Raw genomic sequence first — 24,430 nt, 5'->3', positions numbered from 1 at the left:
AACTTTAAATGTAATTTAAAAGCCTTTTTTGGTTTAAATTTCCAAAGTGCATTCCATTCAGCACAATCATTCCATTTCAAAAACTGCCTCAAATTGTGCCAGGGGAGGTCCAGCTTGGAGATGAAGAAAAATTCCTCCACTGAAACACAGGTCAGGCATTGGAAGGGGCTGCCCAGGACAGAGAGGGAGCAACCAGCCATGGAAGTCATCAAGAAAGGAGTCGACATGGCACTTTGTGATGGGATTTGGTGGACACAGGGTGATTTGGTCAAAGGTTGGACTTGATGTTCTTGGAGGTCTTGTTCAAGTTTAATGATTCTGTGATTCTATATTAGATATATTAATATATATATCTATATGTTAAATACTCACATTAGACATGTTTTGATATTATCACACAGTTTTGAACAAGTGATGAGCAGGATATTTTTATTTTCTAGAATCTCGATGTTTGGAATTACACAGTCCAATTGTTTTAATAGTATTTTTCTATGGCATGTTTTAAAAGCACCAGTAAACAGGCTTATTATTAGAATCAGGAAATTGTAGTCTCACAGAATATCCTGAGCTGTAAGGAACCCACAGAGATCATCAAATCCAAGTCCCGGCTTGAGCAGAGCAGGACAAGACCCTCCCTTGAAGGAGTGGTGATGATATTTTCTCAGTGCTTTACTCACAGTTTGGGATTTTTTTCCACCTGAATTGCCTGGGACTTTCTAAAGAAGTCAAAAGTTGTCTTAAATTAAAATAATTTTCCACTATTGCAGAATAGTGAACACCATTATGCAAACAAATTCATGCAAATCTATGTTGCATGGAGAAATTTATTTCCCAAGAATTTTCTGTAGGCTCTGAATCTCTGGTCTTAGACAGGTATGTTATTTCAATTGCAGGATTCTGAACAGGGAATTCTCAATGTCCCTGTAATCATCTAGGAGAGTAGAATTGCCTCCTACCCAACACTTCTTTCATTTGGATTTTTTAAAGTTTTCTTCATCTCTCTCTCTTTCATGTGTCTTTATAACACATTGAAAAAAACCCTAAATCATATTTTCCTAAAATATTATGAAAAAAGTAAGTATGTTAAAATAGTCCTTTGCAGTAAAAGACTTTTAAATTTTATAGTGGCTCTATGCTTTTTTAATGCATATCTGGCTTCCTTATATCCAGTCTCTTATTGAACTGCATGAACAAGAGAATTATTTTTATTCTGAAAAATATGAAGATAAAGAAACTGACCATCTGCTGCAGACAATCCAAGCTTCTCATTCTGAACAAAGTCTTTCCTGATATTCAGTAGATTTTGTTTAATTAAATTTCATAATGACACATAAAGAAAAAGATCCTTTCAGCACAGAAGAGCGGGAACTGACCACAAGAACTTCCTTTGTTCTGGGATCTTGGGCACTTTGGGATGTTAGAAGCAATTAATAGTTGTTGGCCAATTTAATCAAATGCACTGCTATTAAGAGACCTCGAGGGCCACTTAAATCATTTCAGGATATGAACATCCAAGCTAAGCAATCTACATTCTGAAAAAAATATTTGCCTAAAAACAACAGGACTGTTTATAAACCATTTGGTATTCCTAGCTGGATAAAAATGCAAGCTCAATAACATTGCTTAAACACTTAAAAGCCAAGCAAAACAAAAGAAAACCAAATAACAACCAAAAGAAAAAAAATACCAAACAAATGAATAATCTCAACTTATTTCTGGGAACACTAAGACCCAAATTATTCCTTTTTTCTTCATAATCTTATAAATATAGGGTGTTATATAGGTGAAGTAATTTATGCAATCCTTATTTCCTAAGTTTTAAGATGAGAGACCTTAGGGTTGAGTTGAGCGTCGGGTTTAGGGTTAACATGAAGGAGTTGAGGGGGCTCAGTCTGGAGCAAAGGAGATTCAGGGGGGACCTTGTGGCTCTGCACAGCTCCTGACAGGAGGGGACAGCCGGGGAGGGTCGGGCTGTGCTGCCAGGAACAGAGTCAGGAGGAGAGGGAACGGCCTCAGACTGGGCCAGGGCAGGCTCAGGGTGGACACCAGGAGGAATTTCTGCATGGAAAGGGTGGTCAGGCCTTGGCAGGGGCTGCCCAGAGAGGTGTTGGAGTCCCCATCCCTGGAGGTGTCCCAGGGGGGCCTGAATGTGGCACTCAGGGCCCTGGGCTGGGGACAAGGTGGGGATTGGGCACAGGATGGAGTCCATGGTCTGGGAGATCTTTTCCAACCTCTAATTCTGGGATTCTATAGCAAGACCACTGAAATTTGTTCTATTAGCAATGTGAGTATATTTGAACAATTTTTTTTCCTACAAATTCAGTATTATTTGCCTTGTCCATGTGTTACCCTTTGAGAGGCACTGTTTGGTAAGACAGATAAAATGGCTGATTTGATAACACCTTCCACCCCCTGTGACTTTATCCCAGGGCTTCGCAAATGCATCCACTTCCCCCTGTCACCTCTCCATTCTGGAATTAAAACTGCTTGACAGTACTTAATAAAAGCTTCTCTCTCTAGTGCACATAATTGTTTCATTGAGTTAGTGGAATATCATGTGCTGGTCATCTACATAAACATTAACAGAAACCTTTTTGACTTATAAACATCCCATAAATAGACACAGAAAATAAAAAACATCAATTCTTCCATTTCTGAACAAAAAAATCTCCTGCCATCTTTTTTTTCCCCAATTACATAATCTAGACTAATCCTAGAGAAATGTTCACACAAACTTAATAACAGAAGACACCTTTTCCCTCCACAAATCTTCTTAAAGTATTTCCGATCAGGTCATGGGGTAATGTGGCAAACAGAGACACAAGAAATTGTGTCAAACAAGCATTGTTCTTTGCTTTTCTTCTGAAAATGCTTAATTTCAAAATCAGAGAAAGTCAAATCTTTAAATGAGTGTGCTCCTTGAAAAAATTCTTGTAGGTGTTGACTGCAAAGCCTTAGATCAAAAGAGAACATGGGTGACAGTCACGGAGGCTTTCTGAAGAATCTAAAAGCTTAACAAAAATCTTCACCTGTTTCAATTAAAGAACAACATTTTGCCACCCCCCACAGAAGCAGAAATCTGCTGGAGGTTTTGCTTTCCGGCTTCTCAGACAAAGCCATTTTTTTATTAAAAAAGACATGACTTTGATTACATATGCTTCAGACAGGCCTTGCTTTATGTTTGATGTTGATAGAGGCTTTTCAGTATTATACCTGATGGATTTTCTACAAATAAATTCTTGAGGATTAGCCTTGCTTTATTGCAGATGTTTTCTGAAGCAAGCAGCAATCCAGAGATATGTCATTTATGCTATTACAGGCCTGCATTTCTGCTGAAACGAATGGGGTTATTTTCTTAGATGATTTGTTTTGACAGCAGAAAAACATATTTTAGAAGAAGGAAACTGATCAAAAGGGCTATCAGCAGAGTACCTTATTTATTTATTTATTTAGTTATCTGCTACTTTTAAAATTTATTTGCTAAATTTATTAACTGAAATCTGTACTTAGACGTGCGTTCTGCCAGTGACAGTTGTTACATACATTGAGTATGGAAATTTGATCCTGAAAGGACAAGAAACCAGCAACACAAAAACTTTGAGCACCCCCAGCGCTTTTCATCTCTCCAGTCTGAATTAGTGCTTGAGTTTCCACTAAGAGTGATGTAGAAACACAAGGAATAAATTGGCACTCTACATCTTGTTTATTGTCACTTGAACACCTCCCTCTGCAGAGGGATTTCTCAGGCTCATTCCCACCTCAGAGGTTTGGAAGGGATGTGATTCTCTGAGGAGGGCACTGCTGCCAGCACTCCCCCCTGCCCTCCATCCTCCCCTTCAGAGGGAACTCCTGAAGAAGTGCTGAAAGCTATCTGAGGAGGAAATAAGGCTTGAAAGAGTTACCTTCAAAAATCTTACACAAACAAAGCACGATCTGACTTCCACAGAGACTCTGAAGCATGGACTCCTCCTCCCTTTGCTTATATCATCTCTCATTTTTGCATCCAGCACAATATATTAATATTAATACCAGCAATAGATTCAAAGGGAAGGTGAGGCTGTGATTTCTCTCCCATGATTTTTAGGTAAAAGCCCCTTGGTGTCTGTCCATGGTGACATTTTCTACAGCTTCTGGACATGAATGTGTGATGCTCCCTCTGACTCAGCTACAGGAAAAAGATCATCCTGCCTTTTGGGCTTTAACTCCTCAGGAGGCGTTTCCTGGAGCCACTCTGTGATCTTAGCTTTGTTCACACATTTAATTGCAATTATACCAGGCCTTGTACTTTGGTAACAGACTTAATTGGGTAGCAGGAGCAGCAGCTGTAAGAGGATTATTCCTCAGATCTCTGCTAGGAAATCTCTGCTGCTCCTGTTGCCAGAGTGGGAGGCTCAGGAACCTGGGCAGAGTGAGTAAGGTCTATAAATGATTCCTATGGAATTAATTTATTGATTCCAGCCTTTTTTTGCTGTGAAGGATTTCATGGTGGGAAACAAAGCCTTTGGTCTTTGCAAGTGTGTTGAATGGTATTTTGCAATGTGGAATTGCCAAGGCTGGAAAAGACCTTCCAGGCCATCAGGTCCAACCATTCCCACTAAGCCATGTCCTCAAGTGCCACATCCACAAGTTTTCTGGACATTTTCAGGGCTAGTGATTCCCCCACTGCCTGGGCAGCCTGTTCATTCTAATAGCACTAATATTAATACTTTTTTCCTAAGTTCTCAAGTCACCACTGGGAGCCCACTAATTTTACTATTAGAGCTCCTATTAAACTATACAGGTTTCTTTAAAATGATTTAACTGTCATTACCTAAAGGGCATAGATTTTATAAAAATTAACCTAAAATCTGGCCAGGCAATTAATTGTATCTTCTCAGTCTCTGGCAGAGGATCCAATGTTTTACTGGCATTTGTCAGGGCAGTAGTTTTTAATTTTGTGGTTTGTATTTCTAGAACAATAAAATAAAAATGAAAATATATGACAATTTTTGAAATAAGGAAATAATTTCACTAAGTAGCAACAATGATATATATGTATATATATGTAATAAATCAAATTAAGCACAGAAAAAATGAAAGCATATAAAATACAAAATATGTTTCTTTATATCAAATGAAGAATAATAGTTTTCGCCTTTGTTTTCACTTTGTTGTGCAGCCTTTGAGAGACACTATGCTATTTATACATATAATTAACCCATAATAACCTGTCTTTGGATTCACTTGGTCTTCAAAAAAAAAAAAAATACTTCTATGTTACTTTTCTTTTTTATTTGGAGTTCCTTTTTTTTAGGAAAATGATTTTTTTAGGAAAATTTATTGTCAATTAGACCTTTTTTGTTGCCATATATAACAATTTTAACAATATATAAGAATTTTATAACTCTCTGTGTCACTGTTAAAGATCCCATTGATTAATTAGTAGATTTTTGCTATGTTAGAGGAAAGAAATATAGATTTTATTTTTTAAAAAATAATAAATGCATATTTTTCTTCTATTAAGCCTACTTTAGATGACAAACTAATGTGAACTACGCATGTACTGCCATGGCATGGAGCAATTTTAGCCCATTACCAGCAATAATTTCTTGTAAATCTCAAGGAAAGCAGGAGCAGTGGTCTCATTTTGTACACATGGACATGGCTTAAACACAGTAAAGAAAGGGTTGAATAACTTGAATGAAGGAGAATCACATTGCGGAAGTAATCTCTCTTTTTTTGATCATAATTTTAATTCACATTCTTTTTTTTCTTTTTTTTTAATGCATAATGTTTTCACACCTCAAGAATTCCAAAGAGAACTTGCTGAAGTAAATACTTGAGAGTATTTCAGAAATAAAACATCATCTTCGTGTCTAAACAAAGGGGAAACTGGACTTTGTTCTGTCAATCCTTCTTGCTCTGCAGCAGTGCCTTGAAATATTCACAATAAAGCCCAATTTATGAACAGGAATCATTGGTGTAGGATGCTCCAATATGAGGCAGCCCCAAAGCTTTGGGGTCTCCTCTCCCTGGAGTCACAAACCATCAGAAATCTGTGGCTGCCTTGTAGCACATGGAACCTGTGGCTTCTTCACATCCTCTGTTCCAAATCAGCAGTAGAAAAAGCCCTGAATTCCAGAATTTCTGGAAAACTGTGTTGTCTGAGCAGATCATGGAAATATGGGGATTGAAGCCTCTGGTTATTTGCCTAGAAGGAAAAATGTACCTCTATGAGACCTGGTCCATGAAACAAATCAAGAGAGAAGCAGCACAATTCCTATGGCCTCAAGATTTTTTTCCTATTTTCAACAACACTGTCTGGGGGAAGAGGAAGGAAAAAATTGAAAGGGATTGAGCAGCTTGGTCTAGTGAAATGTGTTCCTGCCTCTGTCAGGGTGCTGGAATGAGATGGTCCTCAAGTTCCTTCCCATCCCAAACAACTAATGATTCCATGATTCCATGAACTTCAGCAATCTTTGTCCCAGCTTGGTTTCATGCCCTGGTGCTGTCACTGCTGCTGTGTGTTTATCCCAGCCAGGCTGTGCTGCCAAGGCATTCCAGCCACGCAGCAGAGTTCAATATTTCAAAAACTGAGAGCAGTCTTCACCTCACAGAGCTGAATCTTTGGCCTAAGGATGCAGTAACTGTGTCCCTGTGGGATACCAACAGTTCATCAGTGTGAGTTTCACTCGTGCTGTCACTCAGATTTGCAGTGATGCCATGCTGATAATATTTTATCTTGATGTTCTTTTTATTTTATTCCTTTCGGCAACATACAGAGCCAGCTTGACCTGAATTACCAGATTAATAGATCATACTAATAAGACATGAGAAAGTAAAGCAGTCAATCACTTACCAGTCTGGAGGGAACTTAAAAACAGAAGATCGGTGGCAGTTCTCAGGTCAGGTACTTCTCACTCATGGGCCTCTCTCCTATTTTGGAGACAAGCACAGTAACACATCTCAAGTAGAAAGATTCATACCAGACTTAACAAGATTTAAAGTCATTGCCATTATTTTCATCAAGTTTCATGGAGATTAAAAGTCATTTTATAGCCTGTTGCTAAAAGATGCCGCATATATTCTATTGTCAGACCTGAAAGGATTCTATTAACTGGTGAAATAATGAATCATGGAGTCACAGAATATCCTGGGGGGGAAGGGACCCACAGAGTTCATGAAGTCCAGCCCCTGTCCCTTCACAGACACCCCAACAACCCCACCTTGTTCATCCCTGGCAGCATTGTCCAAACCCTCATGGAGCTCTGGCAGCCTTGGGCTGTGCCCATTCCCTGGGGAGCCTGGGCAGTGCCAGCACCCTCTGGGGAAGAACCTTTCCTGATCTCCAGCTTGACCCTGCCCTGGCACAGCTCCAGCCATTCCCTGGGTCCTGTCTTTGTCCCAGAGGACAGAGGTTGGAGCTGTCCCTGTGCTGCCCCTCAGGAGAAGGTACATTATCACAGCTCATCATATCAAAGCTGAATCCCTTCCTCTGTAGAGGTCAAAACTTGTCTATAAAACTTCATAAAATTTCTCATTGTTCCAACTCTCCATATAACATGAAACATATTGGAACCAACCTATCTGATTTCAGCTTGCCTCTTTCTTAGTTTTCTTCTCTAAAATCTAGATAAAACCACATAATAGATTATTTTATTAATATGTTGGTGTAGTGACACATAAATGAGTTACCTGAGAGGGTGCATAGCACACATTTTGATCTACCTTCCCTCCAGTTTGCCACGGCAATGGTCAAGTAATTGAAGCATGTAACCTGCCCTGCTCTTAAAAATATGAACCCTGGGAACTTCCAAATAATTCAGAAGAAAAGAAAAATAAAAAAATAAGAACAAAAATCTTCAGCCTCAAAAATTTCTGCCCTAAGACAAATTGGAAGACCTTATTGTTCCTTTTGGTATAAAGTTTCTGGTAGTGACCTTGATACTGCTCAATAATTTCACATCCCAAAATTTTCAGGAAGAACCTGGGTTTCTCTATCGAGTTTCTTTCTGTCCTGGAAATAAACTAAAAGGTTATGTGGAAAATATAAGGCCAGGGTGGAGCACATTGAGTGCAAAATAATTCAGAGATTGTGCCACTGTTACAGCTAAAAATAGGATTAAGGGAAAATAAAAGCTGTCACTCACACATGCACTTGTCAAATTCTGATATACCAGGCCCAAACCAGGCAATAACCAGTAGAAGTTGTACATATATATTTGAATAATGATTTCCACCTGACAGGATTTCTCCCACCATCTGTTCCTTCAGGTGAAAGCAATTCCTTACTGCTGTGTAATTCCTGACATCTTTTCCTTACATATTTGTGGGCATTTTAAATGTAAATACTGATTTCAACACTACACAATATTTGTAATTTACGTGTCTTGAAAACGATGTCTTAACTACTGCTTTTGTTTTAAACTCACTTTACATTCAGTGGTGATGAAGTGTGAGACATCCATGGTTTGCCATCAGCATGGGGAGAAGCATTCCTGTCCTGGACTCATTCCCCAGGGAACTCTTTTGACCTTGCTTGTTAACAGAGGGTTTGTGGTGAGATGCAAATAAATGTAAATTGTTAACTTAAATTGCTTCTCAGCACCAGGCAGTGTAGTGGCCTTGTGTACATTCCAACACTCCAAAAAAAAAAAAAAACAAACCAAAAACCATAACCCAGGTTCTCATTTGCATTCATTAATCCCAGATTCTGAATTTATTGCATTATTCTGAATTTATTGCCTTCCGCCTGCCTTCCACAGCTCCCGTACCCAGGAGAAACCTGCCCGGAGTAATTAATGACACACTGCTTAATCAAATAATGCAACTCAGGCCCTAAAGTTCTGGTACACTTAAAGAACCGTAGGAATGCTTTTCATTCACAAATGGGGTTTGGCAGGAAGAGGAGAATTCAGTGATTTACTGAGGAAGCTGGAGCTGTGTCCTGCTGTGAGCAGTTCCGTGGGCTGTGGTACGCACTGCTCTGGCTTCATGTGCCCTTCCAGTTGTGACAGCTTGTAGCCATGATATTTTCTGAAAAATCCTTTCCTTGGGAATTTTTCTCCTGAGAAAGCTGAGAAGCCTCAGGAACAAAATGCAAACAATGATTATCTGCTGCTGTGGAATGCAACAGGTGCCTCTTTGATTGGTCTCATGTTCTTGTTTCTAATTAATGGCCAATCACAGTCAGCTGGCTCAGACTGTCTCAGTCAGTCACAAGCCTTTGTTATCATTCTTTATCCATTCTTAGCTAGCCTTCTGATGAAATCCTTTCTTCTATTCTTTTAGTATGGTTTTAATATAATATATATCATAAAATAATAAATCAAGCCTTCTGAAACATTGAGTCAACATTCTCATCCCTTCCTTCATCCTAAGACCCCTGCGAACACCACCTCAACAGCTGGCTGATTTCTGCTGTTATTGGGCAGCAGAGCTGCCTTTGTCTGAAATTTGGTCCTTATTTAAAATACCCAAGTGGAAGATTTAAATGGAGTTGTAGGAATGGGGCTGAAGTAGCCTGTGCTGGAAGTGGTAAAATGAGTCTCAGTCAGAACAAGCTGTGGCTGCTGGCTGGGATCCATCCGTGCCCTGTACAGAACAGCCTTCCATAAGGATCTGAGCTGTCTAGCACTTTAAATGATTATTTCTCCACTGAATACATTGGCAAAGGGTGGGGAGGCTGACTTGTTAATCAGGTTCAGGGCTCAGGAGAACTCCTTTAAGCCGTGTTGCAAGACAAGAAAATCGGATGTGTTGTGGAATTACAGAATCACAAGGAGGTTTGGGTTGGAAGAGACCTTAAAGCCCATCCAGTGACACTCCCTGCCATGGGCAGGGACACCTTCCACTAGCCTAGGTTGCTCTAAGTCCCGTCCAACCTGGCCTTGGACACTGCCAGGGGTTTCTCTGGGCTTCTCTGGGCACCCTGTGTCCGGAGTCTCCCCACTCTCACAGGAAACAATTCCTTCCCAATATCCCGTCTCACCCTGCCCTCTGGCAGTGGGAAACCATTCTCTGTGTCCTGTCCCTCCATCCCATGTCCCAAGTCCCTCTCCAGCTCTCCTGGAGCCCCTTTAGGCACTAGAAGGGGCTCAGAGGTCTCCCTGAAGCCTTCCCTTCTGCAGGTGAACACCCACAGCTCTCCCAGCCTGGCTCCAGAGCAGAGGGGCTCCAGCCCTGGGAGCACCAAAGTGGCTTTCACATTACTTTTTCCAGCAGATCAAAATCTTTCTTGTGTTTTGCCCGTAGACCTGGACACAATTCTCAGGGTGGGGCCTCACAAGAGCAGAGGAGAGGGGAAGAATCACCTCCCTCAAAATGACTCTTGCAGGAATCCTACCTGTCCTACAGAGAAGATTTTCAAACCATTTCACAAAGCTGTGTCACAACTGCACAGAATTGTGTTGATTTTACAGCTCATATACTTAAGGACTATTACAGATTTTTATCCTTTTTCCTAGGATGAAGAATCATAATGAAAATAACTCATAAATCTATTGAGGGATCTTCAGATAAAAGCATCAAAGCCAGAATTATTCAACAAACTCAGCATCCGCAATCAGGTAAAGGGATGCAATCACCCTGTGGCACTGATTCCTTTGCAGCGAGTGGCAAAATCCCCACTGATTTCAAGGGGCTGTGGTCTCATCCTGCATGTCCCAGTGAGCTCATGTTTGGGTTATGGAGCTCTTTGAACATTTGCCTAATGGGATTGCAGAGGCTGCTGCTGAGAGCTGAGCACTGCTGCAAGGCTGGGCCCTGGTGCCTAAAGGAAAATCTGGGCAGTGGAAGGTGAATAATACTTCTACTTCCCCCAAAAATCCAGGCTCATCTTAAATATTGATTTTGTGTGAGCACCACAGGGGTGATATTGGGCTGCTCCTATCCACAAAGCATCAGTGAAGATGGGTTTGTTGAGATATGTAGAAGTGGAGTCTAATTTTTTTGGGGTTTTTTTTGTTAGGGTTGGGATTAAATGCATGAGATAGTATTTTGTGTTTGGACTGAGATGTTTATTAGTGTTTATTTCTATTACAGTTCCACAAACTGTGAGTTTTACAGTATATTACTGTAACAAACTAAAAATGGAGTTGTGTCTCTTTCTCTATAAGGCTTTTTAAGGATAAACTGTCTAATTAAGAAATTACACCAAAATTATTTTTAACTGAATAATTAACTACTCATGGCCCACAGTGTGGATTTTTTATCTAATTTCACAATACCACCTAAACTTCTGAGGAAGAATGTGAAGAAGGATTGGCTTTTGTCCTAAAATCTCTATTTTGTTTTATATAGATCACTATATTCTAAAACTTTAAACACTAAGCTTTCTGCTATGTGATATTACACACTTCTATTTAAACTAAACACTTAAAATCTTAATTCTACCATTTAATTTTGGGAGTCTTTTCTACAGCCTCAGGTGAAATGCAGTATTCTCTTGGGGGTCAGTGCTTGTCAGTACAGAAAACCTAAAATTCTCAGTAACCAGGGTTCCAGCATGTAGAGAATAGAGATGATGAAATTTGATTTGGCTTTTTGCAGGTTTTCACATACATCCTGGGAGGCCACCAGGCAGAGCATTGCTGGCCATGCCAGGGGTGACTTACCTTGCTCTGCCTCACTGTAATGTTGTGTGTAATTTTGGGTGCCACAATTCCAGAACATTCTACAGGTGTTAGAGGGTGTCTGAAGGAGGGACATGAGGATGGGGAAGGGTCCTGGAGGAGCAGCTGAGGGGACAAATGAGAGTTCGTGTTTATGATCTGTGCTTTAGCAAACTTTTAAACCTGAATCACAGCTCTGCAACAGAAAAAGATTTAGGAACTAAACTTCCTAATATCTACAACACTGTCACAGACATATTTTCTGAAAAATCCTTTTGCCAGGATTTTTTTCTCCTGAGAAGCTGAGAGGCCTCAGAGGAAAAGAAAAACAATGATTATCTGCTGCTGTGGAATGCAACAGATGCATCTTTGATTGGTCCATGTGAGTTGTTTCTACTTGATGGCCACTCACAGTCCGGCTGTGTTGGGACTCTGGTCAGTCACAAGATTTTATTATCATTCCATTCCTTTCCTTTCTGGCCTTCTGATTAAATCCTTTCTCTTTCTTTAGTGTAGTTTAAATATACAAATTTCTTTTAATATAATATATAACATAAAATAATAAATCAGCCTTCTGAAACATGTAGTCAAGATTCTCATCTCTTCCCTTTTCCTGGGATGCTTGTGAACACAACCACACAACTCTACTTATTCTCATGAGATAAACTCAGTTTAGGATTACTTTTCTTTGGCATCCTGTACCTGATTTCTGTAGCACAAAGTCCAATCATTAACTGCTTGTTTTCATCATATAATTTCACCCCTTTGCACGATGGAAATTTTCTGAGAAAAAAAAAATTACGATTTTTTATGAAGTCCAAAAGGTATTCTAAAAGCAGAATATGATGCTGCTCTGTGCGGTTACTCTTTACAAGTTTTGTTGGATGTTTTTTCCCCTGAGATGCACAAGCACAGTTTGATTTTTCACTTGCTGGGCCAGGTTTGGTCCAGCTGTAATAAGCCTTGCAATGAGATCCCTTGTGATTTATCATGATTTGGATTCATCTGGGCTCTCAATGTGTTGCCAAAGTTTTACAGACCTCCCCATGAGGCTGATTACTGCCACAGAGGAAAACTGTAGGAAGCCTGGCCAGATCTGTGTAGTTGAAATCTTTGTCAAGGTTTCATTCTGTTTGAAAAGCTGTTTTACCTTTCCTCACATTAGCATATGAAAAATCCTGGCTAATTTCATTTGGCCTTTCAAAAATCAATTTCCCTAAGACAGCAGTATTGACCAATTAATACTTTGCCTCTGTGGGAATGTATGTGCAAAAGAAAGGGAAAATAATAGCTGTAAAATCAATATAAGTTAAAATCATTGAAGCATAGAATCATAAAGGTTGGAAAGACCTCAAGGATCATCAAGTCCAACCTGTGACCAAATCCCACTGTGCCCACACATCACAAAGTGAGACAACCACTCATTTGGAATTAAATATCAAACAAAATATTCTTTTCAAAATGAGTCCTCTTCCTGAATTCTGCTTTGGAAAGCTGCAGCAGGAAGTCAGAATCAAGATGTTGATTAATCGGAGTGCTGCCAATTTACAGCTATATGACTTGGAGCAGAACTGCGATCTTTGGTGCCACATCTTCATGGAAAAAATCCATTGCATGGGGAAAATTTTTCTTTTTTCTTTTGCCTACCAGACTACCATGAGGAAAAAGCCCAGCCAATTAAAAAAAAAAAAAAAAAAAAAAACAACAAAAAACCCAAAAAACCAAAAAAACAGGAAGAGAAGTATACAAATTCTTCAGAGTGCAAAAGGAAAGTCACGGGAGATCCTGGCTCACAATTTTACTGTAAAAACTCTTGATCTTTGAGGGTCCTTCCAAACCAAGCCATAGCATGACTCTGGGATTTTATGATTCTGTGATATTTTGCATTTGAGCAGTTAGTGTTTGAGGAAGGAAATGATTCCATGGGCACTAAAAAGAGCTGCTCACATAACTGTGCAGGCAAGCCCTGTGTCCTTTATCATATTTTGAAATGTTATTGGGCTTGGGTTTATTTTTGGTCCTTGACCCCTTCATTCTGATGGAAGCAGATCAGCTTTGCTGTCTGCTGAAGAGAGGGGAAAACGGTACCTGCAGGCCTTGTGGGTGGATGTCATTGGCTTTGGGTAAAATTGAAGTGGGAAATTGAACTTGGGTGTGCCTTTGGGTGGATTAGAAATATCACCAGGAAAGAATAGTTACATATTGTAGAGGCTGAGCACTGACCTAGGAAGCAGCATCTAAGCGATGCAAGGGGCAGGGAAAAAAGTGTTATTAACTGTTCTTTGTGGGTATGGGGAGGACATTAGTCCTAGATAAGAGTTTAGGAATGATAAATTATGTTTACAAAAGTTTACCATCAACTGCTTCTCTGCTTTCTCTTTGAGGAAGAGTGTGGAGTAGAGGGGGGTGTCTGAGTTCTGGGCTGGGCTGGGTGTCCCACACAGCAGGCAGAGAACCCCAGCTCCTTCTCCTCTCTCCATCAGTGCAGTGATTATAGCTCTCATGCCCATTGTTTGCTTGCAGTGCCTCTGGAAAATTACCTTCCAGCCTCCTCAGAGGGCACAGCAAGGGAAACGGGACAGAAAGGAGGAACCTGAGAGCTGCCAACACCACAGTGCCTGCCCCTGCCTGGCCCTGGGCAGATGAGCTGTCTCACACAGCATTTGGAGGAAATCTGGGGAATTTTGGCATCCTGCACATTGCCCTGGACATCGAGGGACAGGCACTGAGCTGCTGCAATACTGGTGTTCAAAATACCAGGCACTCCAGCCTTTAATTTCTGCCAGTTTATGCGTAATGAGCACAGGACCAGTAAAGGCAACTACAGCATTAAAGCTTGGGAAGATTTTACTGAGACAAAGAGCAGCAGAAGCAGAGCTCTCAAAGGAATTGGTACAATACAAAAAAAAATCAGAAATATTTTCATTACTATGGTGTGACAATTTTGAGGAAAGAAAATATGTTGATAGCCCAAAATATTCAGAAAGGAAAACTGTGCAAAGCTGCACATGAGGCAAATTCATCGAGAAAGGTGGGAGAGGCAGCTCTTCCAAATGCGCTGAGAAATCTTTCTGGCTAAATTGAATTTGGAGTGTGTCCCAGGTACAAAACAGTTTTAGCCAGAGTGCTCCAGATGGAGATCATCCTGAGCCAACAGCTAACTGTATCAAGGCTTTTCATTGACTTTGGTGCCGCAGAATGAAATGGCAGCAAAATGTCCAACATATGATTCCTTTTATTACTCCTGATGCCATAAGTGACACTTTCCCTGGACTATCACCATGCGGCAGTTATTATTCACCACCATCAGTGCTGTTTCCACCTGTCAAATCATGAGTCTTGTTGATTAGTTTGATATTTTAGCAATAAAGTAATCTGTGCTACCTGATTTAATTCATCTTCTCTTCTGTACTTACTGCCTCACTTAGGAAAAAAATGAACCAGTATGGAAATAGTTGCAGTTTTAAACCACAGTTAAAATTAAAATACTAATTTCTAGAACTAAAGCCACCTACAGTGTGTATTATGTTAATATAAATTCTTCAATATGACAGAAAAAAAAATTACCAGGGGAGAAATCCAAAATGAATAACAGCTTGATGTGCAAACATTGAAGAATATGAGATGTATCAGTCCACGTTCCTGTAAAAACTCCTGGATTTCTCACAACTCTCTCAAAAATCACAGTGCCATTTCACTTAGGATGATCCCAAGAGGCAGAGTTAGCAGGTAATTATTTTGATAACTTTTTCTTTCCTACCCTCAAGCACTTTTGTATGTACACTGAATATATTTAACGCTTCATTATTCAGCAAACATTTACCTCACCTATAATTAGAAATAAGTGAGAAATACTGAGCAGTTTTTTTTTATAGGAACTTTTCAAAACACACACACAAGCTGCTGTGTGATTCTCAACCCCAGCTGGAAAAAATAAACTAAGAGAACCAGAACATATCATAGACAAGTGAAATCAAATCCTGACTGACAACCTTTGTGTCTGTTCAAGCAGATACAATTTTGGAATTACTGATATATTAAGTTTTCATCCACTTTGGAAAAAAAAAATCAGAAAGCTGTGTGCTGAAAATGCTGACAAGCCCCTTTCAGAGGAGTTGCCATCAGATGGTGATATAATTAGGTCCCAGAGTAAGGAACAGAGTGTTGGTGGTGCAGCCTGTCAGTAACTCTGCAGTGATTTATGGTCTGCTACAGGAGAGCAGCAACAGGACAAGCGGAGCCACACACGTTAAGAGGAGACATTTTCCGCTAAACCTTTAAAGGGAAATGTTATCATCGGGATTCACAGATGACAGATTTTCAAAGATATTCAGGTACCTATGAGTACAAATAATTCTTTGCTGTAATTCTGAAGAATGTAGGCAACTTGGTACCCCCTTGTTTTTAGCAAGCACCGAGTATCTGTGAATTAAAAACCTCGAGAGTCATGTAGTGTAGAAACAGCATGGAATTTAAAAGGTTTTGTCCAGCTGAGGAGAGGCTGAGGGCATTTGGTTTGTTTAGCTGGGGAAGTGGAGACTGCCAGGCCTCATTGGGAGATGATGGGCAGCACAGGGGCAGCTCTGATCTCTGCCCTCTGTGACAGGGACAGGACCCAGGGAATGGCTGGAGCTGTGCCAGGGCAGGGTCCAGCTGCAGCTCAGGGAAAGGTTCTTCCCCAGAGGGTGCTGGGCACTGTCCAGGCTCCCCAGGGAATGGGCACAGCCCCAAGGTGATGCTTCAGGTTTAGCTTTTATATTTTTCAGATTCTGTTCTGCTTTAGTGTGTATTTCTGAGCTTCATATTAGGGGATGGTGAGCTCTCTGCACAGAGCAGGGAGACAAAACAATTCCTTCTCCAGCTGGGGACCAAGGACAAATGATCCAAATCTCAGGCCCAAGAGCAAAACCAATGTGGACTGTAGAGAGAAAAATAAGCAAGATGGGACTGCATGGGCTAAAGCTGGGATTGGATAATTAACTCCAATGTGCAAATGGAGTAGAATTTATAAAAGTGAGAGACCCTGTGAGCGGTTGTGCATTTTTGGGACCATTTTGGTTCATCTTGGGTGCAGCCCTGGCTGGGCTCTTGTGCTGCCCAAGGTGCATCAATTGAGGCCTTTTAATAAATCCCTACTTTATTCTTTAAAGTAGGGATTTATTAAAAGCCCAGCCTCTGCTCTAGGCCAGCCTTCACAAGGCATCAAAGGCTGCCAGAGCTCCAGAAGGGTTTGGAAAACACTCCCAGGGATGCTCAGGGTGGGATTGTTGGGGTGTCTGGGCAGGGACAGCAGCTGGACTGGGAGATCCTCGGGGGTACCTTCCCATTCAGGATACTCTGTGATTCCATAATTTAGTTTCCAGTTGAAATGAGTGCTGTTAACCAAACCAAAAGAGGTAAATACACCTGGAAATGTCCCCTTAGCTCAGACTGCCTCTCCACAGCTCCACATGGCATTGTTGGGCAGTAGGCACAAAATAAGATTTATGACATGTCAGGAGAATAGAGCAGCAGTAATGAAGAACTGCAAACAAGGGGCTCTCAAGAAAGACAACAATATTGTTTAAATACCTTATTGTATTACCTTGTCTGCAAGAAAAAATGCTAGAAAATAAGGTAAAAATAACTTCAGGCAACACTTACTGCACTCCTTATTCCTCCTCCTCTTCCTTCCTGCTTTTTTTCTTGCACTGAATTCTGCAATGTTTTCTCACCTGCTGATTCAGGTCCCTTCACACATCATTACATCACATCTGTTTAGGTGGTACATTTTTCTACACACATATGTAACCCTGTGGTTGCCTGATACACCATTCAAATCAATGAGAGAAATAAAAACATACCAAATCAATTGAAATCTGTTTTATTACAAATAAAAAATAAAATCAGGTTATACACTGCTCACTCCACTGTGAAAATCAGCCTACGGAAAGAGCTGCCTCATGAGCTGGTACTTAAAAGAGCAGATGACAGCCAGCTAGGCAGTGAAGGACAGATGTGACAGATGTGACATATTGGAGGAAGACTTCCTAATAACACTCCTAATAAATGTGATACCTCTCAGCATGGCCCAGGAGCACACAGGGATGAAGGGTCCAGTGAGAGCTTCCACTTTGATGGTATTTGTGCAAAGAAAAGAGGCATTTTATAAAAAAATAGGGTCCTTTCTCCATTATCTTTTCTTCCATAGAAAATGGAAGTTATATCTGTTCTGTGCTCATTGCAAAGAGAAATGTACTAAATCCTGATGCTTTTTGGGTAAGCCACAGGATGTAACCGATTTTAGGACAGAACACTGCAATTCCAGGGACATCTAGGTACAGATCCAGAGAAAGAAGATCAAACTCTGCTCCAGATTCCCACTTCAGATACTTTTGTTTGGCCCAGTTAGATTCACAGGAGCTTCATTTCGGCTTTTTATCAAAATAGACCAGCTCTGGGTTTGGTGACATAATTCTGCCATTTCTGATAAAAGTTTTTGTCCAATGAACTTTTGTAATATCAAAGGAAGCTCTACTGAGTTACTAATTTCTTTATTTGGTTTAAATTTAGTATCAACCTATTTTTTGTGTGTCAAGAAACAGAATCAATGAATGCACAGCAATTTAATTAAAAGTTCATCTGACATTGGACAAAAAAAGTTATCAGAAGAGGCGATTGGCAGAATTATGTCACCAAAAACCACAATATATTTAATTTTGGTGAATATTTTCAATTCAGTTCCAAGGCAGGCACTGCCCTTTACTTCTTTGCTTCTCTTCCACTTTGCCTTTTAGATCTTTAGGTTTTTATATTGCATTAATTCCAATAATTCCATTCACTCTTCTGATCAAATCAAAGTTCTGTTTCCATAATTTAAGAACAAGCAGAGCACAGGCAGGGTGGAGATAATCTCTTATTTACTAAGTTTTAAATTACTTTTCTTCTTTTGCCTCTTCTTGTCACCATACAAAATTGTGTAAGCAGTGAAAACTTTGCCCTCAGCTCTGTAATGTGCAAGTAGAAATTTCAAAATAATTATACTGCAGCTACAACTTTTGACCAGGAAGGAATTATATTACTGGGAGTAAATATAACATATTTGCAATCTTGGAAATGTAAGCTGGATTCTCAGAGTTATTTCAAAAAATTATAATATATCATCAAAAATAGAAAAGGTAGGTGTCATATTAATAGAATTCCAGTTCTGTGAGATCAATTAAAAAAAAATACAAATCTTCCACAAAGTAACTGCACTGTATCATGTATAAAAATACCATGTAATTAAAATGAATATATTAATTTGGTTTCAATGACATTACACTTCGTGAGTGGAATGAAAAATCTCATTCCTGCAAGGTCAGGAAGACTAACCTCCATCGTGGCACTTTGTAAGGTAAAGTATTTTAGACTTGAGTAAGATCATTAGTCCCAATTATTCATGACTGGGCCTGGGAAAACAGAACATGGGATGGACATGGAAGTTGTGCAAGTGTGAGCATTTACCGATGTATTGCTTTTACATTTGTCCTGTCAAATAGTAATTTACTTCTCAAATTAAATTGCTCACACTGACCTGGGCTTTTGGGCTGCTCTTTATTTATTCTTAGGTGAAAAACAAATTCCTCTTCTTGTTATAGTTGCTAAAACAGTCATCATTTCAGAAAAGGGTTTTATTCCTTTGCCTTTGGTCAGGAATTGTGATTGCATATTTGCAAGCAGCAGACCAAAAGAATACACATTGTAGACATGACCCTTGTAAAAAAACTTGGAAATAAGATTAATGCTATATTTTTTTCTATAAATATAGAGATCTACAATGTCGTTTTCACCACTTTACATATTATTCAAATTAGCATTATAAACTTTGAAGTTCATTTTTTCCTCTGATTCAGAGTGCTTGAAAATTGTATAAATATCTTAAGAATAATCATCATCTTTATAACTTTTCTGAGACTTGAAATTTCTTCCTGTAAATGTCATCCAGATATTAATCTGCACAAACAACTTGTAAATTATTTGTGATTGTTCCTGTAACCAAAGTGAACCTTCCACCAATAATTCAATAATTTGAAGGTATTTTCTCAGTGGCTGTGAAGATGAAGAAAACTCCCTCTGCCTGGTTCAGAAATAATCCATTATAAAACTGGGAATCCATGTTTGCTAACACAAATTCTTTTTCTTCAGTCAGCCTTTCTCTTTAATAGACAAAAGCAGAGCAAGGATTCTTAGGGAGCTATAAAGAACAAGAGAACAGAGATATTTCATCTCTCAGGTCACCATCCTGCAGCCCCATGGGTCCATTCCATCCCACAGGCAATAAACCCCTACAGAAGCCCTTGGGCCAGCTCAGTCCCTTTTGCTGGACATCTGACCTGACAGTAAAGAATTCTCTTTTGGTGCTGCAACTCCTGCCCAGCTGCTCCAGCTGGGAGCTCAGGTGAGACCCCACCTGCAGAGCTGCCCCAGCACAGGGAGGAGCTGGAGCTGCTGCAGAGCCCAGGGCAGGCACCAGGATGGGCAGAGGGATGGAGCAGCTCTGCTGGCAGGGAAGGCTGGGAGAGCTGGGGTTGTGCAGCCTGGAGAGGAGAGGAGGAACTTTGAAGTGACCAAATTGTGGCCTTGAAGGAGTGTCACCCTGTTCTTCTAAATTTCTTCTAAGCCTTCTGATGTTTACATTTTTGTAATAGAGTTTCTCACACACTTTTCATGTAAATAATGACTGGTGTTTGCATTGTTAAAGACACATTTTATGAAAAATCCTTTTTCCAGGATCTTTTCTCCTGAGAAGCTGAGAAGCTTCAGCTTCTCCATGTTTTGCTGCTTTGGAATGTTACTTGGAGAATTGTTTACCCAGGTTCTGAAATTGTTTTTACTTGATGACCAATGACAGCCACCTGTGTTAAGGCTGTGAGCAGTCACAAGATTTTATCATAATTTCTTTTCTATTCCTTGCTAGCCTTCTGATAAAATCCTTTTCTTCTATTCTTTTAGTGTAGTTTTAATATATCATTTTCTTTTAATATAATATATATAATAAAATAATAAATCAGCCTTGTGAAACATGGAGTCAAGATTCTCATCTCTTCCCTCATCCTGGGACCCCTGTGAAAACCACCCCACTGCATTCCTTTCTGGAGGAAGAGAGAATTAATAGACTAGATTAGTTTGACCAGTGTAGTTGGAGAGGTAGCAATTTCGTCCTCCAATCCATGCTCACTTTTAGAATTCTATAAATATCAAAGTCCAGAAATAAACTGGCCTTTTTTTACCTTAAATATCTCAGCGTGTGCGAGTCGTTCATTTCGTGTCATGTTGCGACAGAGGAGCAAACTTGAAAAGTGGAGAGAGACAATTTCCAAGGGATGGAGGGCCAGGACAAGGAGAAATGGCTTCCCACTGCCAGAGGGCAGGGGTAGATGGGCTATTGGGAAGGAATTGTTCCCTGTGAGGGTGGGCAGGCCCTGGCACAGGGTGCCCAGAGAAGCTGTGGCTGCCCCTGGATCCCTGGCAGTGTCCAAGGCCAGGCTGGATGGGGCTTGGAGCAAGCTGGGACAGTGGAAGGTGTCCCTGCCCATGGGAACTAAAAGAGCTAACTTGTTCCTTGTCAAGCCAGGCCATTTTACAATTCCATGATTCTATTCCTGGAATAAGAGACAAGAAATTGGCTCTCTGAATGCTCCATTTAATGATGTGTCCTTTGACTCGGCTGCTGAACCCCATAGTTATAACTTTAGTTGGATTCCACACTATTTTTACCATAGACTGCAACTTGTGTCAACAGCAAGTTGTTCAAGATACTCCAGCTATGAAGATGTACGGGTTAATAAAAACAAATATTATAACAGCACTAGAAATATATAATGCAGAATTTCTTAATATGTTCAGTTTTGTCTTTTAGAGTATCTTTCTTAAGCAATTTACTACATCTCACTGCCAAAGCTGCCCAGTTTTGTTTTTGTTTTATTATACAATTTTTATTAGTACTGTGTCCATAAACTCTACTCCTAGACAGAAGGAGACATAGTAAAACTGTCATATTCAATTGAAATATCACACGGTGGTGTAGCCACCACTATAAATGAAAACAGAACCAAAATGTTCCAGATTTGAAAAGGTCAAGTTAGCAAAAGAACAGCTCAGGAGCAAATATTGTATCAGTGGACCTGAAAGAGCCATGGCTATTGAAAAATGAATTTAATCAAGTAAAGTTTTAGGAATTAGTGTTATTAATTCAGAAAAGGTATGGATATTTCAGTTATTGAATTCAACAGCACATGTTGTTCTGCTGCTGCCTTCCTGCTTTCCTGGCTGGGTTGTGAAACAAAGGAACAGAAACACAGAGCTTCCAAATTATCTTGTGGCTTCTCTTGATTTTTTTTCATTAAGATCCCTTTTCTGCGGAAATAACCATTTCTTTTCTATTGTGGCCCAGCCAGTTTGTGACACCTCTTTGGGATCAGGGAAGCAGAGTAGTGACTACTGCAGCCACAAAACTCTCAGAGTGCTAAAGCAGCTCTCCAAGTAACCTTTCTTCCAATGCAGACTCAAATTCAAGGTCATGTTTCAGTTTAACATCAATTTATGAAAATACTTTTGAAGAGATTTTTTTTCCATTTCTAGGAAGCACTGTGTTTTGTATTTGACTAGAAAAGCCACTAAGCTTGACAGAGACATAACTGAATTTCTTGTATTACAGAAATATTGCTTGTTGTGGTTTTTTTTCCTGTCTTAGTCTGTCCCTTGAGTGCTGTTAATTATTATTATTATTATTATTGTTGTTGTTGTTGTTGTTGTTGTTGTTGTTGTTATTTCTTTTATTTCAAGATTTCTCCCTTATGATTCTGTATTTCAAAATGTTTAGATCTCTGGTAGCTTTTTCAAGATAAAAGTAATTTTAATATAAATCCTGCTGTATAAAGTTGTGATGTTTGCATCTCCTTGGGGTTAACTTACCTGAAAACTTTTAAAGTTTGTGTGTCTATTTCGGAAACTTTCAAAGATTTTTATACATCTATTTTGATACTAGGACATAAATTACAGGAAGAGCAATATCATTATCGTGAACCTCAGTTCATTTTAGCCCCTAGATATTCAGTATTTTTAGCAGATTGAATTAAATTATGTAGGTAAAAGAACTTGTATTTGTTGAACAAGGAATATATGTGAACTGTCCTCTGAATTTCCCATTGTGTTTCAAAACATGAACTGTCTTGTCCAGGCTTTGAAAATCAATATTATGACAACATGACTTCTGTCTCACTTCCTTTTCTCTTTCTCCCACAAAAAAAAGATATAAAGCAAACTGTACAAAAGCTGCTCCTGAGCTGTAATTGTGTTAAGAGATGAAGTTCTGTTTTAACCTGGAAGGTAAAACATTGAACAAAAATTGCAACTAAATGAAAGTAGCCTGGGATGGAAGAAATGTTGATCCCAGAGTTATTAAACAACTCTCAGTTCTTTCCAGGAGCTGTAGAAGACTTTTTTCAAGCATGGGCATTAATACTTCAGGTTTTTGGATTTACACCACATCGTAAAGTAGTAACTCAAAATCCTCCAGCCAGTCTATATCCAAAATGTTGTATTATGGCTAGACTGGCCTTTGGTGAAAGTGAAAAATAGCCATTACCACAGGAGAGGAGAAAACAAAATGAACTCTGTTATCTGCAGATGCAGTGAAGCATTGCAATGTAATCTGTACATTTCATTTTGAGGAGACAGCCTTATCTCAGCTCTGCCCCATAAATTCTGCTGGTGCCTGGCACATCCTCTGTTCTCTTTGTTCTCCATCACTGTGTCAAACCAGGCAAAACCATGTTTTACTGTGGGCCTGAATGAACAGAAAAGGAAACGAGAACAATTTAAATATTTTGATAAAAGTTAATACCAGAAGTTCAGTTCAATGACTTGAAATCAGTTGTTTTTACAAGACTTCGTTTTCCTTCACTCACATCAAGGACTCACCCTAAAGACAGGGCAGAACTCACCTAAGAGACCATGAAATGAGAGTATGAAATCTGAAATTTTGAATCTCAATTGATCAGCTGTTGAAACATGACCTCAAACACATTCATAATGTAAGAATTATAGATATTTTATACCTAGATGGTTTTACCTTGATTTATTTTAGCAAATATGTCTTCTGGCTTTTAATTCTTCATGTAACTGTCATATGACTGGGCTAGTACAGGTTTGTGAATGTTGCCGCTAAAATTCTAATGTCAGAATGGCAAATGACACAAATCTGGTGGTGGGGGTAGCCAGGGTGAGTTTTCCCAGACTCAGCTCCTACCCCAAGGGAGGGATGAGGGAGAGCAGTGGGTGTTGGTTACCTCAGCTTCAGAAGAGCCTCTGACAGGGTCTCCCACCTCATCATTACAAAGAAACTCACCAGCAGATAAAAGGACCCCTCAAATTGAAAGCTGACTAAATCATCACGTGTTGAATAATTAGCCAAAATCTACTGGCATTAGACTTGCGGCTCCTTCTCTCCACATTGTACTGATGTTGAAACAGCTGTAAAAGATGATCTGCCCACAATCATTAAGTGAACAAAACACCTTTCCCACACTAAAAACTCAGTTAAAAAATTTGTATTTCCATTCACTTAATTATCCAAGACACGAATTCTTAAAATTTGAAGATGTTATCCATCAAACAACAAAAATACTTTAAGATTTTGTTCTCCTTTTTCTCTGTGCATTTCATAAGAGTTTTACCTTTCTTCTTAACTGTTAAGTGCCTTTTGTGATGCCATCTTTCTTCCTGCAACTCTTTTCTCCCCCTCATTTTTCTTCAGGTTTGTATTCCGATCTTTATAAAATTATGGGTATTTTGCCCTCATTTCATCTCACAGTTCC

Source organism: Ammospiza nelsoni, chromosome 9 (assembly GCF_027579445.1).
Source record: "Ammospiza nelsoni isolate bAmmNel1 chromosome 9, bAmmNel1.pri, whole genome shotgun sequence".
NCBI lineage: Eukaryota > Metazoa > Chordata > Aves > Passeriformes > Passerellidae > Ammospiza > Ammospiza nelsoni.
The sequence above is the reverse complement of the archived record's forward strand: the minus strand, read 5'-3'. Positions refer to the sequence as shown.